Source organism: Arachis hypogaea, chromosome 1, assembly GCF_003086295.3.
Source record: "Arachis hypogaea cultivar Tifrunner chromosome 1, arahy.Tifrunner.gnm2.J5K5, whole genome shotgun sequence".
NCBI classification, from domain to species: domain Eukaryota; kingdom Viridiplantae; phylum Streptophyta; class Magnoliopsida; order Fabales; family Fabaceae; genus Arachis; species Arachis hypogaea.
In genome coordinates this window covers 6,344,158-6,361,774 of record NC_092036.1, presented here as the reverse complement: position 1 = coordinate 6,361,774, position 17,617 = coordinate 6,344,158, and positions in this window count along the sequence as shown.

Below are 17,617 nucleotides of genomic sequence, written 5' to 3'. Positions count from 1 at the left end.
TCAAAAAATATGCATATGATGTATGCCTGTCCTGTGGCTGATGAGTCTCATTTGTCGGTTATAAAGCCAACCCGAGTACCCGACAAGTCCGGTTGCTAAACTTTGGACTATCCCCCAATGCGCATCCCCAAGAATCTATGCATAGCTTTTTCTCATATATAAAATCACTCAATGTGGGTATCCTTCCCAGAAATTTATAAGTGTCCGATCACCCTTACGTCATAGAGTCAACAGAGTATCGAGTCTCAACCTAAAACACGTGGTAGCAAGCCACGGTACTTTACTCAGGAAAACCCGTATCTCAGATAAAATTTAGTGTATAAGCCGCATAAATATTCATAATTATTGCACAACCATTCATCATAGTCATGGCATCACATATACTTCATGCATTTACATTTTCCATATATAAAATCATCACTTTCTAACCTTACTTCACTCCCAAGATACCTCTTTTTCTCTAGCTTCATCTCATTACTAGGCCTACTACTAAGATTTGGGTTTAAAAGAGTAAAAATAGAGGTTTAGAGGTTCAAAATGGGTTTTAAAATACAAAAATTAACTTTGTTGAAAACAAGGGTCACGCGTGCACGTGAGCCACGCGTACACGTGGGCGTGCATTTTTGCTTCCTCACGTACCCAAGCACCTTGCTCGCGTACGCGAGATGCCCAACCCGGAAAGGTTGGTCGCATCACGTGCAGGTGGTTGCGTACACAACCCCTCAAAAACCACTGCTCGTGTACGCAAGATGCCCAACCCGAAGAGGTTGGTCGCGTCGTGTGCAGTGGTTGCGTACGCAAGCTTTGCAAAAATGGCAAAAATGCTGAATGCTGCAGAATTTTCAACTTTGCACTCCAAACTTTCGACACGAATAACTTTTTCGTTTTAAAATATTTTTCATCGGTTCTTTGAACGGCGTAAACTCCACGCACCTAATTTTTATATGAAATAAGTTTGAAACAATTTGGGAATCTGGAAGTCGAGTTATGGCTCTCCAAAGTTTAGCCAAAAATTAGATTTTCACAAAAATTCATATCTTTATTTTCACCAAATCAAACCCAATTCCAATATTCTATACTTATAATTAGCACCAAAACATACTATTTACAGTACCATAACCCCACATTCTACCACAATCAATCATACCTCAATTTTTGCATATATTTCCTTCTATCATTTTCAATCATAACATCAAAATCATTAATCTTCACATATCCACAATTAACATTTTCATTTACCACCATCAAAGTCATCATTCATTAATCCTCTTACCACATTAAATATACTCATATCATAGAATCATTGAATCTATCATGCATTATCAATTCAACATACCATGTCAACTATACTACCAATTAATCTCCGAAATTCATAATCTAACTTATCCTATGGTCATCTAGCCTAAGTTCTCACAAGACATTATATATTAAATACGAGAAACCTAAACCATACCTTGACCGATTTTTTTGTATAACCCAAGGACACTACCAAAAGGCACAATACACAACCCCCAAAGATCCAAAGCAATGACACCCAAAGATCCACCAAGACTCCAATGTTCACAATCAAACTCCAAAAAATATATATACACACCTAATACACATGACCACATATATATACCCAAAATTCAATACTCAAATACACAAAATCAATGAATTAACTAGGGTTCTAGAATTCTCACTTTATAAAGTACCAATGAAGCAAGATTGAACATTTTTCTCAAGCTAATCGGATCCTATAACATAAAAGAACCAAAATCTCAATATCCACTCATATAATTTTCGAAAATTTAGAGAAAGTGAGGCTGAGAATAAGAACGAAGGTTCCTTACCAAATTATACACCGGGCATTGAAGAGCTCGTTACTGCGGATGCGTGGTAGCAAACGGTGTAGCGATCAGAGTTCGGAGTGAAGAGTTATGGCAAGTTGATTATGTGAGTGAGGGTTTGGAAATGTCACATGTTCTTCCCCCTTTTCCAAAATGTTTTCAGCGTGAATGAGGATGAAGGGGAAAGGGAAGGCTATGTTTGATTCAGTGTGGCTAGGTTGAATTGGGCCTCGGGTCCAATACGGGTCTGGTTTGTTCAGTTTGGCTTAATTTTGGATCAATTTTTTAAAATTAATGTTAAAATTTTTATTTTAATTAGCTCTACTTCATTAAACTATAAAATTTACATTTTTTATTTCTTTTATTAAAATTAATTTATTAATTAATTGTTCGCTAAATTTACGGGGTTTAAATAAGAATACTATTAACTTGTACAAAAACATTAATAGACAAAACCGTAACAATTGGATTAGAATAGAAAAAATATACATTAGACATTAGTTAAATCATGGAAAAAAAAAGTCTATATTGAGATTTTTAAAACAATAATGTTAATTTTCAATTTTTTTGATAGAAAAATTAACTATAAGTAATATTCTCATTGGAATAATTAAATATTGTTAATAATTTTTATCACACATTAAATCTTTTTTTAGACCGACTAAATGCACATTAAAAAATTAAATTTTGCAACTTATTTATTATCGTAAATATTTTCTATTAATTGACTAAATAATAATTTTTTTTGAGTCGATTATTAATTATTTAATTAATAAAAAATAAATAAAAGAGTGCATTACTTATTATTTTATCAAGCAATAAATTTTTTTGGATCGACTATTATTTGCATAAATAATTAACATTAATTCATTTTTGATTTTTTATTATAAAAAAATAATTATTTGTACAGATAATTTGGTGAAATATAAAATTTTTTTTAGTTGATTAATATTTGTATAAATTATACAAACAATAGTTTTTATATTTTAAAACATAATTAATTTTATATTAAATTAATAGCACACAAAACTAAATTCGAGACCATTGTGATTCAATAGTACCAAACATTACTCAATTAATATATTAATTATGTTGCTTGACACGGCAAAAAGCTGAACAATGGATCAACCGATCAAGAAAGGAATTACCACTTGTTAGAACAAAATATCCAGTACGTGCAGTATATTGCTTGAATTAAAATATTGTAAAACCTTGATAATTTTTAGTGCCTTAAATATGGATGGTTTTAATATTACTTGTTAGAACAAATAATTTTATAATTTAGATTATTTATATTAAATTATTAAAAATATATCATATATAATGTAAAAGTACACTTATATTAATAAAAGTGATTGAAAAAATCTTAATTTTTTTCAACTAAATTTTTTGGTATTTTTAATAGGATTATTGAATCACAACTTTTTTGATAGAAAAAGAGCTATGAAAGCGATTTTGATATGTTGGGGTCAAAATCTTGAAATTACTATTTATATTTAAGAATGACACTCATTAAATTTTAAATACTAAATAAAATACTACTAAAAATAGTATGTTTGGTTGTATTTTTATTTAATTCTAAATTAAAAATAATAATAACTTACTCAATTAAGCAATGAAATCACTACTATTATATAAATCATTTAATGTAAAATAACTTAATTTTTAATTATAATTAATATATGTATTGTTTATAAATACAATTTTTTCAATAAAAAAGGTACATAAGATGATCCAACAAATAAATTCAAGATCAGACAACACAATTTGAAGATAAGAAAATTGTTCTCATCGCCGTTAATATATATAACATCAAAAAAATCGTAGAGTATAAGATATTAATATATTATAGAGTAACCATCAGAAATATTTGGTACAGGACATAGAATGGACTGTTAGTGGAAGATACTTGTGGCCTATCAACGCAAATAGAAAAATTGGAAAATGATAACAGCAGATTCGACCATCGGTATAAAAATTCTGTAAGAATTTGTTGAGAATCACTTCAGATACAAAACATTTTACAGAAAAGTCTGACTTGCAAAAAAAAAAAAACGAATAATTACTAAAATCTATGGAAATTGGAATGATGAATACTCATACAATGAGCTTTTGAGATGACCGTTTACAATGAAAATGTATTTTATTCGATGTGTGTTTTTATATTTTCTGTAGTTTTAAGTGTAGTTTAAAATGAGATTATGTTTAAACCTATATTATATGTTATGTACTTGGATGCAACTTATAACTCAATTGTATCACGATGATAAAGACAGTGTTATGTTTTATCTTCGTATTTTGGATTATTTTACTTTATGTTGAGATTTTCAAGCACTATGGATAATTTCATCATAAATGGATATTATCATTCTATTTTAATAATGTACTTTTTTCATAAATTCATACAAATATATTATATAAAAAATAAAAATATTATATGCATATTAAAATAAACTATCAAAATTAATTATAAATATTTATGTATAAATATATATATATATATAGTTTAATTTATTTTTAATATATATTTTATATTTAATGTGTATTTTACATTAATAACTGATTTTGATAAACACCTAATATAGTTGATAAAAAAATCATGTGTAATCATATTGAGTGATATCATAAAAAATAGAAGTGATTATTATTTTTCATGTTATAAGTATTTAAAAATTGTTTCTTATAATAAAAAAATCACAAAACATCATGTATAATGCATATATTTTGTAAAGTTTAGTGAAAATGATTAATTAATTACTTTTACTCTTACTAACATTGAACTTTGCAATTCACTTTCTAAACATTTATCTTAAGATATTGTCTATTTTGACACTTTAGAACTCATAATTTTATTATTATATAGGGACAAAAATCACTCAAGTATTAAAATACATGCACAAAGTAATATTTTTATAAGACATGTTTTATTTTTATAACACTGTAACTTTTAATTCCTCGTTATTGTACTAAAAGTCTGAGTACTACTTATTTCTATTCCTTTAATTATATACTATGTTTATTTAATATTGAACCTTCGTGAGTACAAACCGAAAGTTTAATTAAGAAAACGAAAAAGGTTTTACTTTTAATAACTTAATCATAAAGATATATATATACATTATATACATAGACTTATTTCAAGATTCTCAAATACAAGTCCTATCCCCTCTAAAAACTAAAAACGATAAACGACGAGAGAAAAACAAAATATAAGAACTTAACACATGAGTATAATCTTCTATGCTCCTGAAACTCTACACTAAACCTTCGCACCTGTAACTGAAAGAGATGGATATAGGGGTAAGAACTGGGGAGTTCTTAGTAAGATCGGGGTTAGGAGTTAACTTCATTCTATATATACTTAGTCAGCAACAACAGTCAATAAGGTACCATCTAATTCAACAATTAAAGAACACAAAATTCAAACAGTCATTTAGCACGCCCACAATCACAGAAAATTACACTTACAAACAAATATGCGCAAACAAGTATGATGCATGTCTATTCTTAGTGCAAGTAATGAGCTCATTTGTCGGTTTCGACCCGCTCCCAACGTAACTCAGCAACTTTTGTCTGAATTTGGTTTCCATTGTCATAACATCTGTAAGCAATCTCTGTCTTACAGGTGCGACTCTATTGAACCGATGTATGCAAACATAATCTCTGTAAGCAACTTCTGTCTTACAGGCGAGGCTCTCTCTAGCCAATGTATGTAGCGATAACCTCTGTAAGTAACCTCTGTCTTACAGGAGCGACCATCCCCTGGATTGGCTGATGTATCTCTAGAAAGCAAATTTCGGTGGACTCATCACCACCATATCTCTACTCGTTTTCAGCAGGTAAACAATCATCTCTCATTCTCTCCTTTTCTTTTCGTTATTTCTTTCTTTTCTTTTCTATTCTCTGCTCTCTTGTGGCAGAGATTCTTTACATTCTTTTAATCCTTTGCTCTCTGCTCTTCTGTGGTAGAGATCCCTTTAACTAATATATTCTTTTCTTTTCTTTTCTTTTCTCATCATTCTTTTAATTCCTTACTTTTAACATCAAAAACTATCTTCACACTCTTCCCTCATCTTTCTCTAAATATTTTATGAAGAGGGAATAATGAGATCCTTAACTTAGATTTGTCTTTCTAAAACTAGCTTTTAGAAAAACTTATCTATTTACCGCTCTCTATTTTATTTTTCATAATACATACAATAATATTCTTATAAAATAATATCTTGATAAATAATAATTTGTAATAATAATTTACTCTAATGTAAATGAATAATTTTAAACAAATATTTAAAATAATATTTTAATACTCTTAAAAACTTATTTTACAAAACCTTATTTTCAAATTTTTATTAATTACTTTCTAAACCACAAATTCTTTAATATTTTATTTTTGAATTTAATATTTTATAAAATTATATTTAAATCTTCACTTTGTTTCATATTTATATAAATAACTCTGAACTTTTATAAAATACCTATTTTACCCCTGAACTTTATTTATTACCCAAAATACTCGAAAAACTTATATAACTATAATATTAAACTCAATCTTTTCATAAATATACAAGTATATTTCTTCAAAAATAATTTTTCTTGACTGATTCTTCTCTTCACCAAGAACCGAAATCCTCCTTATTTTTTTTAAATATACATTTTAATGTTAATCTGTTTTTGAGTTTTACGTTTACCAATTTTTCACAGTTTTTAATTTAATTCCTCGGCCATTAAACCTCATCCATTTTATTCAAAAACTAACACAATGATAGCTCCAAATCAGTCTCATTATCACAGTTTGGGCAGCACAAACATGACCAAATCACAAGCTTAATCACATATAACAATATATCAACAAAATTCAATATAAAGTCAATCAAACTCCATCAATAATCAATCACAACAACCATTCACTTATCCAACACAAATTTAATTAATTGGTGAGAAATTATCGAAATCCTACCTCCGTGCGAAATCAAAATAACAGAAACTCCAGAGAAGCTTTTTATTTATGAGCATTGGGACGAGTTTGTTCGCTCTGTGTTGAGTATCCAGAGAGTGGCTGATCCTGGTCCATCCGCTGAGTACCTGGACTGGTGGTACCGTGTTGCACATAGAATTCTGTCACCAGGGATTGTATTTGCAAACCCTAGACCGACGCAGGTTCCGGACCATGCTGTACTCATAGGGTTGTCACAGGCGCCCATTAGAGTACCAGCGTTGGATATGCCCAATAACAGACGTGTAGAGTGGAGATGACGCATTGGTACACGTGCCACTGATCGCGAGTGGCGCTGGCTCGACGACATGATGTAGGAGGAGCAGGTTGGTGGTGATGGGGGAGGCTAGGCAGATCATCGCCTTCATCAACCTGAATGAGCCCGCAGGCAGCCCGTACGACACTTGGTTCGGCATGGGGGGGACGCCGCCATCTGCATTTGGAGTTGGGCTACAGGAGGCTCCACCTGGAGATCGGCGAGCGACCAGAGTTAGGTGTCCGACTTGATGTGGCATAGGATCGCACTTACTTGATCCATTTGGGGGCGACAATGATGTTGATGGTGACCAGCAGTAGTGCCCATTATGTTAGTTCCGACCGTTATCATTGTATCAATTTGTACATTTTGTATCATGGGTTGTTACTATTACACATGTATTATTGATTTTTTTATAATGAGTCACTCTCTTCATAATCCGCTACAGGGTGTAGCGGATTATGCTTTCTGCACATTTGGTCATAAACCGCTACAGGGTGTAGCGGTTTATGTGATGCCAAGTTCTCTACGTAATTTGCGACAAGGTGTAGCAGATTACGTGTATTTACGTTCCGCTAGAGGGTATCGCGGATTACATACAATTGCGTTTGTTGCATTTGCGTCTGGAGTTTGCCAATGCTGTATTTGCGTAAAGATTTTTTTCAATCATTTTATTTATGTAAATTGCCCTAAATTTTAGTCAATATTATATTAAATTATCAAATAAGTTCAGTATAAATACTATTAAATATAAATTTTCATTGAGTTTAAATTTCGAATATTTATTTAAATTATTATTCTTATTTTTAATAAAATTTTATTTTTTTATATTAAATGTTGACTATAATATTAATCGCGCAATATTAATTCCTAAATGCTTTTCAAATTGATATGAAGATAAAAATAACATTATTATTATTTAGACATTTACTTTCAAAGAATGCTGCACTTATTTGTCGTCTTGTTGATAATAATTTGCTGTATTTTTCTAAAAACAAAGAAACATGTCAATATAATTGTTAAAATAGGACAAGAAAGTTTGACCCCCTTGACATACATATGAGCAGGCAGATCGAGAAAGACTAGTTTTGATTTCAGAGATTTTTCAAACCCCAATGCCATGCATGGTCCTTCCTCTTTTGTCTTCAAACACCATAGGGAGCTGAGACTCAGAGAGTAGTGTACTCATGATCAAATAAACTATAAAACCAACCATAGATAGGTGGAGACCACCTATTATTTTTGTAATGATAGATAATATAGAGAGCATTTGATTATTTAGAATCATGATAGATATATCTATCTGACCTTGAAAATGAAGTGTCTCTCTCAAACTAAGGGTGTTGAGTTGAGAGAGCAAACATTGTATACTTGCATTTTTCAGTCTTCAAGATATTAGTTATAAAAGAAATAATAAAAAAATATATTTATGGCAGAATTAACTACATAACGCATACCATCACGGTTAATGTTGTAAGTGTGATGAGTGTATGAAATTAGTCTTATATAAAAAAAATAAGGAAGAATGATAAGTTTATAAAATGAGAAACTCATTAATTTACTACCTTAAGGTTTTGAGGAGTATTTAAGGTAAAGCATCGGCTCAACAATTACAATACTAGTAAAAGGTTTAAAAATTATTTACAAAAGATATTATTTAGTTATAAAAAAATAATAATAAATATAGTTGAACTAGCCATTTGAGTGTTTTTTGAGTTTTAGTAGCACTTTGCCAACCGCTCCAATATGGGAGTCACAAAACGGTTAACGGCAGTTTTAATAAACAACTGAAATAACTGTAGTAAAATAGAATTTTACTATGAATCCCTTTGCAGCGGTTTGTGGCGGTTTGTACCACCGTATTATTTTTATTTTAAATTGTTTATAAATAGTGGCAGTTTTAGATCGCACATAATCCATTCCTTAATTATAAATTTATAATAGTTGCTATTCGATTATTACTATTATTGGATTTATTGTGATTATTATATGTTACAATATTTATTATGGATTATAATTATAATTTAGGTTGTGGTCAAATTACATCACATCACATCACATCACAACTTTCATGGTGTAAATTACAACATAAATACTGAAATGAAACTTGAATAGAACTGCGTATGATAAAATACACGTTTCTTTTTCATTACATTGAACTTGAAAGACAGCTAGAGGACTGTAGCCTACTAACAGGAACGGATCCAGAAATGATATTATGGGGAGTAATAACACATATAATATTAAAAATTATGTAAAAAAATTATATAATATAAAATATATTACAAAAATATATTGATAGAGAATATATTTTAAAGTAAAAAGAAATATGTGTATACTTTTTACTAACGAAATGGTCAATTCTTCGTATCATAAAATTCACCGATAATGAAATTTGTGTAAAATTTTTCAGTAATTTTCTTTTCAATATAATTAAAAGAAAATTATCAAGAAATTCATCTTTTATTTTGTTTCTAAGTTATTTTTCACAATATTCATAGTTGAAAAAGATCTCTTAATTGTAGCAGTTGAAACAGAGAGAATTAATACCAAATGAATAAAAAAAGATTGCTACAAGAAGAAAAAGAATTCACTTTATGATATTTGAAATTTTATTTAATTAAAAAATATTAGTAATAATATCTTTTTCAGATTTCTTTAATATTGTTACTTATTTTTTAGATATTAAAAATTATTAATATTAAAATTAGACTGAATTTTTATTTATACTAGACTAAATACTAAATATTTTTTAAAAAAAAATTAAATTATACATAATAACTTATTACTCTTAAAAAAAGTTGGGGGGGCCGAGGCCGCCACTCGCCCCCCCTTATGTCCGTCCCTGCCTACTAGTGTTCATGGTCGAACGCACGGGTCAAGTTAGGGTCTGTTTGGAAACACTAAAAAGAAAATTTTTTTATTTATGATTATAAAAAGTTACATTAATAATATTTGGTATAATTTTTTAAATAAAATTTTAATCTTTTAAAAAGTTATTTAAAATTTTTTGAAAAAATTAAAAAATATGACTTTTCCTATTTTTAAAAGTTATTTTATCATTTTTATTTAATGTACAACTTTAATACAAAGACTTCTATAATAATTTTCTAACCATAAAATAACTTATTTAAAAGTTATTATTAATAAAAGTCCTTATATTTTAAACTTCTTTTTCAAAAGAATTTATTTAAAAAGTTTAGGCAAACTGATCATAAGTATATCTGAATTTGATTTTAAAAAGCTTTCGAATTTATTTTGACCACATTTAAAAGTAATTTAAAATAAATCGGATTAAATTGAATTGATCTAATATAAAATTAGTATATATAAATTTATAAATTTTATATATTAAAATAATAAAATTTTATTTAAAAAAATAAATTTAACGAATATTATATTATATTTATTTTAAAATAAATTATTTTAAATAAAATAATATTATATAATATAAAAAATATTAATTAAAGTATAAAAATATAATATGATATTATTAATATATTTTTTATTGTAAAAAAAATTCGAAACAAATCGAGTGACTCGAAGCATAATACGAACTAAATCCAAAAATAATATTAAACAAAAATAATAAATTTAAATCCAGACGGAATATATCTAAGCCTATATAATTGCATTAGGACCACCTAGATTAGTAATCAGTATACTATATATGACATTTAGCTGCCTAGTTAGTGTGGGTTTAAGGCTTGTAATAAACACTTAAATTAATTTCTACAAATTTTAGATCGAATATTTTAATTTAAATAAATTATTATTTAAAATTTTTAAAAAGTTATTAGATAAATTAATTTTTTATTATTTTAAAAAAATAATTAGTTTTATGATAATATATTTTGAAATTTTTTATTTATTTTATAATAAAATTTATTAAAAAATTGTTTTTTTAACATTATAAAAAATTTAATTTAAATTATATATAAACTTTATTATTAAAATTAATTACTAAAATTATTAAAATACTTGAAATACTAACACATTTTTATTAAAAAATTTCCTTATTATATAATGGCTCAACTTGTAAAATATAGAGGAATTAAAATCAATAAATTATGCAGTGCCGCCACGGTAAGGGAAAACAAAATAATCATAAACTAAATATATTGATTACTTTTACAGTAAATATCAAATTTGATATTTAAAGAATTTTAAATCAAGCACATTAGTGTTTAGTGAATTTTTGCTTTTTAGGAATTCTTGATATTTATTTTTATTAGACAAAATTATCTCTATATCACTTTTAATCAAATTTTTAATATTTATATTGATTAAATAAATATTTAATAAATTTTATTATTTTAGATTAAAAAAATGTCATTATAAAATAAATTTTAGTCCTCTTTTAAAATAATAGAGGGACTAGTATAACTTGTGAGAGTAATTTTTTAAAATTTAGAGAATAAAAATTTATTAAAGACCAAAATATTTTATCTAAAATTTTTTGAGAAACAATTTTAATATTTATTTTTAATTTTGTTATTGTTGTATTTTTAATTATATAATAACCTTCGTATGTTGTCATCTCCAAAAAACTAGTTAGGTCATCTCTTCATTAGGAACGAATTTTGTAGTCTAAAAATTAAGACATTATGTTTAGGTTATAATATTTTAGTTTTTAAAGATAATTATTTTTAAATTTTATTCTTCTTGAATAGTAATAAAAATAAACTATTAAAATGATATTTAAAAAATTTTACCATTAAAAAAAATAACTTTGAGACAACATTTATTTTATGTCCATGTCTATCAAAAGACATGAACATGATAGCCCTATTCTTTATTTAGTTGTTGAGACAAATTTTTTAAGAATAGAATGACACATAAGGTTACATTTGGTTAGTGCATACCAAAAGACAAAAACACTGAGATATAAATTTAAAAGACATAGATACAATATATATATATATATATATATATATATATATATATATATATATATATATATATATTATGTTTGGCAAAGTAAATACACAAGACACAGAAAACACTAAAAAGTTCATAATACCCTCATCGTTTATCTTCGTTACCACTACCTAAATTTTTCATCTATCACCACCTATTTTTCTCATGACCAAAAATAAATAATTCAAACAATAAAAAATTTTAATAATTTCAACAACAAATTCATCCATTAATAACAGTAAAAATTCTACTTAATAATTAATTCAACAACTCTTAATTTAAAAAAGAAAAAGAAAAAATTGAAACAAAAATGGTAGAAGAGTGTCCAAAGAATAAGCAGAAGAGAGGTAAAAATGGCAAACTCGAAGAGAAAAAGGGATAGAGACGACAGTGGCAGACTTGAAGACGAATGAAGGGAGAGAAGAAAAAAGACAAATTTGGAGGCAACAACTATAGAGAGTGACGACGACAGTGATGAAATTGCCATGGAACAAAGAAAAAGAAAAAGAAAAAATAGTGGAAAAAAAGAGACGGCGATTGTTTATGTGGCAGAAATGGAGGAAAAGAAGTGACATATAGTGGTGATTTGGGTGGGAGGGAGGAAAGGAAGAGAAGATCTGATGGAGGTGGTTTGGAATGGTGGTAAGAAGAGAGGTGAGAAATAGAAAAAAAGAGGAAGAGGGTCTTTCTGATGGCAGAAGGAAGAAGAAGATCTGAAAGGGTATAATTGAAAAATAAATATAAAAAAGATTGTGTCTATGTCTAAAGTTTGTGTTCCACCTCCTACTGCAGTAAACAAATTTTATGTATTTGTGTGCTTCCGTATCTACTCGTGTCCATACAAAATTTATGTTTCAACAAACAAACAATGAACATGTACTATTATGTCTATGTCTCCGTGTATGTGTCTTGCTAACCAAACGCTACCTAAGTAAACACCAAATACATGCATTTAATGTATCTAAGACAATTTTTTACACTTTAATTCTTGATTATAATCTTGTCCTTAACTCCATCTTCCTTCTCGCTTATCTTTCTCTCTTTTGCTTTTCCTCTTTCAGATGCTCAACTATACCCTCCTCTCTCCTTCTTCTTCCCTCTACCATTGTCTTTTTTTCCTCTTCCTCTTTCTTTCTCCAATGTGATCTCTTCTTTTTTTCATCTCTTTTTTTTTGTGTTATGTCTCTTTTCTCTGCCTTTTGACCTTTGTCGCTATCATGATTCGTTCTGCTTTATGTTGCGTCGGGTTGTATTTTCCTTGATCAATACATTGCCTCACATCTACCAAAGCTTCTACTTCATATTAAGTATGTCTTCATTTTTTAGGTAGCTAGCTTCCTATTCTGTCTTTCTTCTCCTTATCTCTACATTTTCCTATCTTTCTCTCTCAATTTGCCTCCTCATCCACCTCTCTTACACGTTGTTGTCTTTTGTCTACCTCTACTGTCTCTATATCGCCGCGTCTTCTTCTTCTGATTCTTTGCTTTTTTTAAAAGAAAAAATGAAAACAAAATGATATATATTTAATTTTTATTTTTGTAAATTTTTATTGATATTTGTTTGATCTTCTACTTTTGTTTGAATGATTTTTTTTATCCGTTTAAGAGTTGTTAATAGTGGTACAAAAATGGTGGTGTTGGTTGTTTGATTGGTTGTAGAGTAGTGCTGGTGGTGGGATGATTCGTAATAGGAAAAGTCTAAAGGAACAACATTCCTACTAAACAACATAAACAACACCAACTAATAATTCGTAATTTTTTTTAAACTAAAATTTTAATAATCAACATTAAACACATTTTAAATAATAAGGATTAGCAAAACACCAGTCCCATAATAAGGTTTTCTCCCTTCCCCGTCAACAACTACAAACCTTTTCCCCTACACCCATATCGCGCCCCACAACCCCCCCGGCCGGACACTCGCGAAACACCGCATGCATTCCGGCTCCCTCATGCGTCCATAGCTGCCGCATGCATTCGTGTTTCGTCGTGCCTCCCCAACTGTCGCACGCAGTGCAACCTTGTCGTGCCTCCATCGCGCCACCGTAGATAGCCCAACTTTGTCCTCCATCGCATCATGGGGATTGCCTCTACCCTCTGTTGCTGCTGTTGTATCATCGGGCTTCACATCGCTGCTGCAGGGAGAAGTCGCGCCTATGACATGATCGTGCCATCCCTCACATCATTGTCCTCCATCGTGTCCCTCCGCCGCCATCGGTCTTCTTCTTTTTCTCCTTCTGCGACGTAGGCGCCCTCCACCTTCCATGAATCACGTTGCACAGCCTCACGAATTTTTCTTTTTATTGTACATGGATGTTTCTTTTAAGTTCGATAGATGTTGCTTTTTATTGTACATCGCTGACGTTTCTTTTTATTGTACATGGATGTTTTGTTTTTAGAGTGAATACCACATCCGACCCCTGACAATTACCTCGAAAGGACAACGAGGTCCCAAGAAAAAAAACACCAAATCCGGCCCCTGATATTTTTTTGGGGCTGATTAGCCCCTGTGCAAAAAATAAAAACAACCTGAATTTTTTTTGGCACAAGGGCCTCGTTGTCCTTTCGAGGTAATTGTCAGGGGCCGGATTGAATTTTTTTTTTTGTTAAGGGCCTCGTTGTCTTTTGAGATAATTGTCAAGGGCTTATTTGGGTTTTATTCTTGTTTTTTATTGTACATAGATGTTTCTTTTAAGTTCGATAGATGTTACTTTTTATTGTATATGGATGTTTTTTTATTGTGGCACAAAGGTCCGGTGTTGCTGGTGACGTTGGGCGTAACAGGAGAGGAGAGACTGGAGTGGCTGCGGTAAAAATAGGAAAATAGAAAAGAAGAAAGGTGTAATTGAGAGTAAGGATGGATAATATATATTTTTTATGTTTACTGAGCCTGTGGTGTAATTCATTATTTACGTTGTTCACATTTTCTGTTGTCTTTTTAGCGAAATCGTTTGTAATAAGGACAATATTAATTTTTTATAAGATAGTGATATGTGTTTCTATTCTGTGTTTAAATATTATACTAGTTAAAAAATATGTGTCTTATTATTTCTATGTTTTGTGTGTGTATTTTTTAAAGCATACATAAACCAAACACAAAGTAAAAGATGCGAAAAACAAAAAAAAATCCTAAAATAATTTATAAAATATATGAAAATAATAAGTTTAAAAAAATTAAAAGTTTGGAAATTTGTAGTATAAAACTATAAATAGAAGTACAAGAAAAAATGTTATAGTGAAAATTTAGATTAAAGGGAAAACAAACAAAAACTTTCTTCTACTCAACCATTGGCTTGTAACTAAAATCATGTTGGAAATTGATGACATTTGAGTATAATGATGAGTTTGGGGGTCCCAAAATCACATTTAGAATGGACAATAACACAAGACAATTAGTTACCAATCAAATGTAATAATAGCCAAACCGATCTCACTTATGCTTCAATCTGACACAGATTTTGTGGTGCCTCATCATCATTCATGGATCACATACTATCTACTCTCTTCTTTTTCCTAATTTGAATAATAATAATAAGAATGTCATGTGATCATAATATTAATTAGAGTGCTAGTTTAAATTATCAAAATTTAGAGATAAAATTTCCTTTCTTGTCCAAAAAAACACAAAACAAAACAAAACAAAGATTGGACCGGCTCAAATAAAATTGCCTCATTTGAAGAAAAGAGATAGCTTACATTAAAAAAAAAAGAACAAGACTAGATGGATTAGGTATATGTTGATTAGCCCACTAGAAAAGATAAGACACCGTTCACAAAGTCTTTATATTAGTAACAAAAATCAATGTCTTAATACCTAATGCATTAAAAAGTATAGCATTTTTTTATATGAACATTTTATTTTAATAATATCAACAAGTGCTCTTAAAAAAATTGGCTTGGGGGTTGTGGGAATTACTCCTTGTTTTTTTAATAGTGAATGGGCTAGCCTACCAGTCCAGTACACTTGTGTTACAAACTCTTTAAGACTATTGAACAAAAGTAAATTAGTCATATCTTTGAGTGTATTTGGAATGGGCTAAGCATAAGAAACCAAACTAACTAAACAAAAAAACAAAAGAAAAAATAGAATGCCATCAAATTAAAAAGAATAATATTTTTAGTCCAAAAAAAAAAGAATAATATTTATGTAGAAAAATATCAATTTTTTTGAAAAAGTTATTTTTTATATTTTATTATTTTAAATTGATTAATTGCTAAAAAATTTCCATTTTTAACTGAAGCATTGCTAATAATCTTTATTGAGTGAATACTTCACTCGATTCCTGAGAATTATCTCGAAAGAATAATGAGACTCTCAAAAAAAAATTCAACCTGACTCCTGATTTTTTTGAACTGATTAGCTCCTGTGTAAAAAAAATAACATTGACTTTTTTTGGCACAAAAGTTAATCAGTTCCATAAAAGTAAAACTTAGCGGTTAGATTAGATTTTTTTTATCAAAAGTTTCATTGTCTTTTAAAATAATTGTCAGAGACTATTTTACATTTTTCTTATCTTAATCAAACCGATTTAGTGACCAATTTTCGATTAACTGGACCAGCTTCCAATTCTGTTATGAGAACACTGCATTTTCATTAAACATGTTTCACGCGTTACCAAGGTGAAATTGTCAAGGTTTACTTTGATTTAATCAATAGTTTGGAATTTTAATTTTTAGACTTAAAAAAAGTTTAATTATTCTGCAGATTCTTATAGTTTTATCAAATTTATAATTAAATTTTTATACTTTTTTAACTGAATCTCTATATCATTATTTTTTTTAATTACAATTCTACTCCTGTTAAACATTTAAAAAACGTTAGTGAAGTGTGTATTTACTTATTTTTCCATACCCTACACTTATAATTTCCATGTACCCTCACCACCTTTCACTACTTCCTCCACTTCGTTTACTATCTCCTCACCCTCCTCCTTCGTCACCACCCTTCCAATATCAACATGTTTCCTAATCAATCAAGTCCTTATTTTTATTCTTTAACCACACAAATCCAGACTAGCATAATCAAAAATAGAATTTGAGATAATACTCAATTTGGTCCCTTAAATTACACGCGAGTCTCAATTTAGTTCTTGAGGTTTTAATTGCCTCTATTTAGTCCCCGAAGTTTATAAACGTGCCTCATATTAGTCTCTGAGACCATTTTTAGTATAAAAACATTAATAGAGAGCTGTTGTAGATTATCACATGTCACGTTAAAACTTGTAAAATGATGCAGTTTTGGTTTTTGACATTTAAATAGCTCAAAAACGATATCGTATTACTTATTTTGTTAGGTAAAATTTTAATAAACACCATTTAGGATGTTGTTTTTGGGTTATTTGAGTACCAAAACCAAAACGACATCATTTTACAAAGTTTAGTGTGGTATCCGGCTGTCACGATAGTATTCTGTTAACGTTTGTATGTTGAAAATTGTTTCAAGGACTAATATGAGTTATATTCACAAAATTTGGGGACTAAATATAGGCAATTGAAATTTCAAGGACTAAATTGAAACTTGCGTGGAAGTTTAGGGACCAAATTGAGTATTATCTCATAGAATTTTACCATAACATAATCAGTTAATTACGAGCAAAATAATTACAAACAAAATACATAA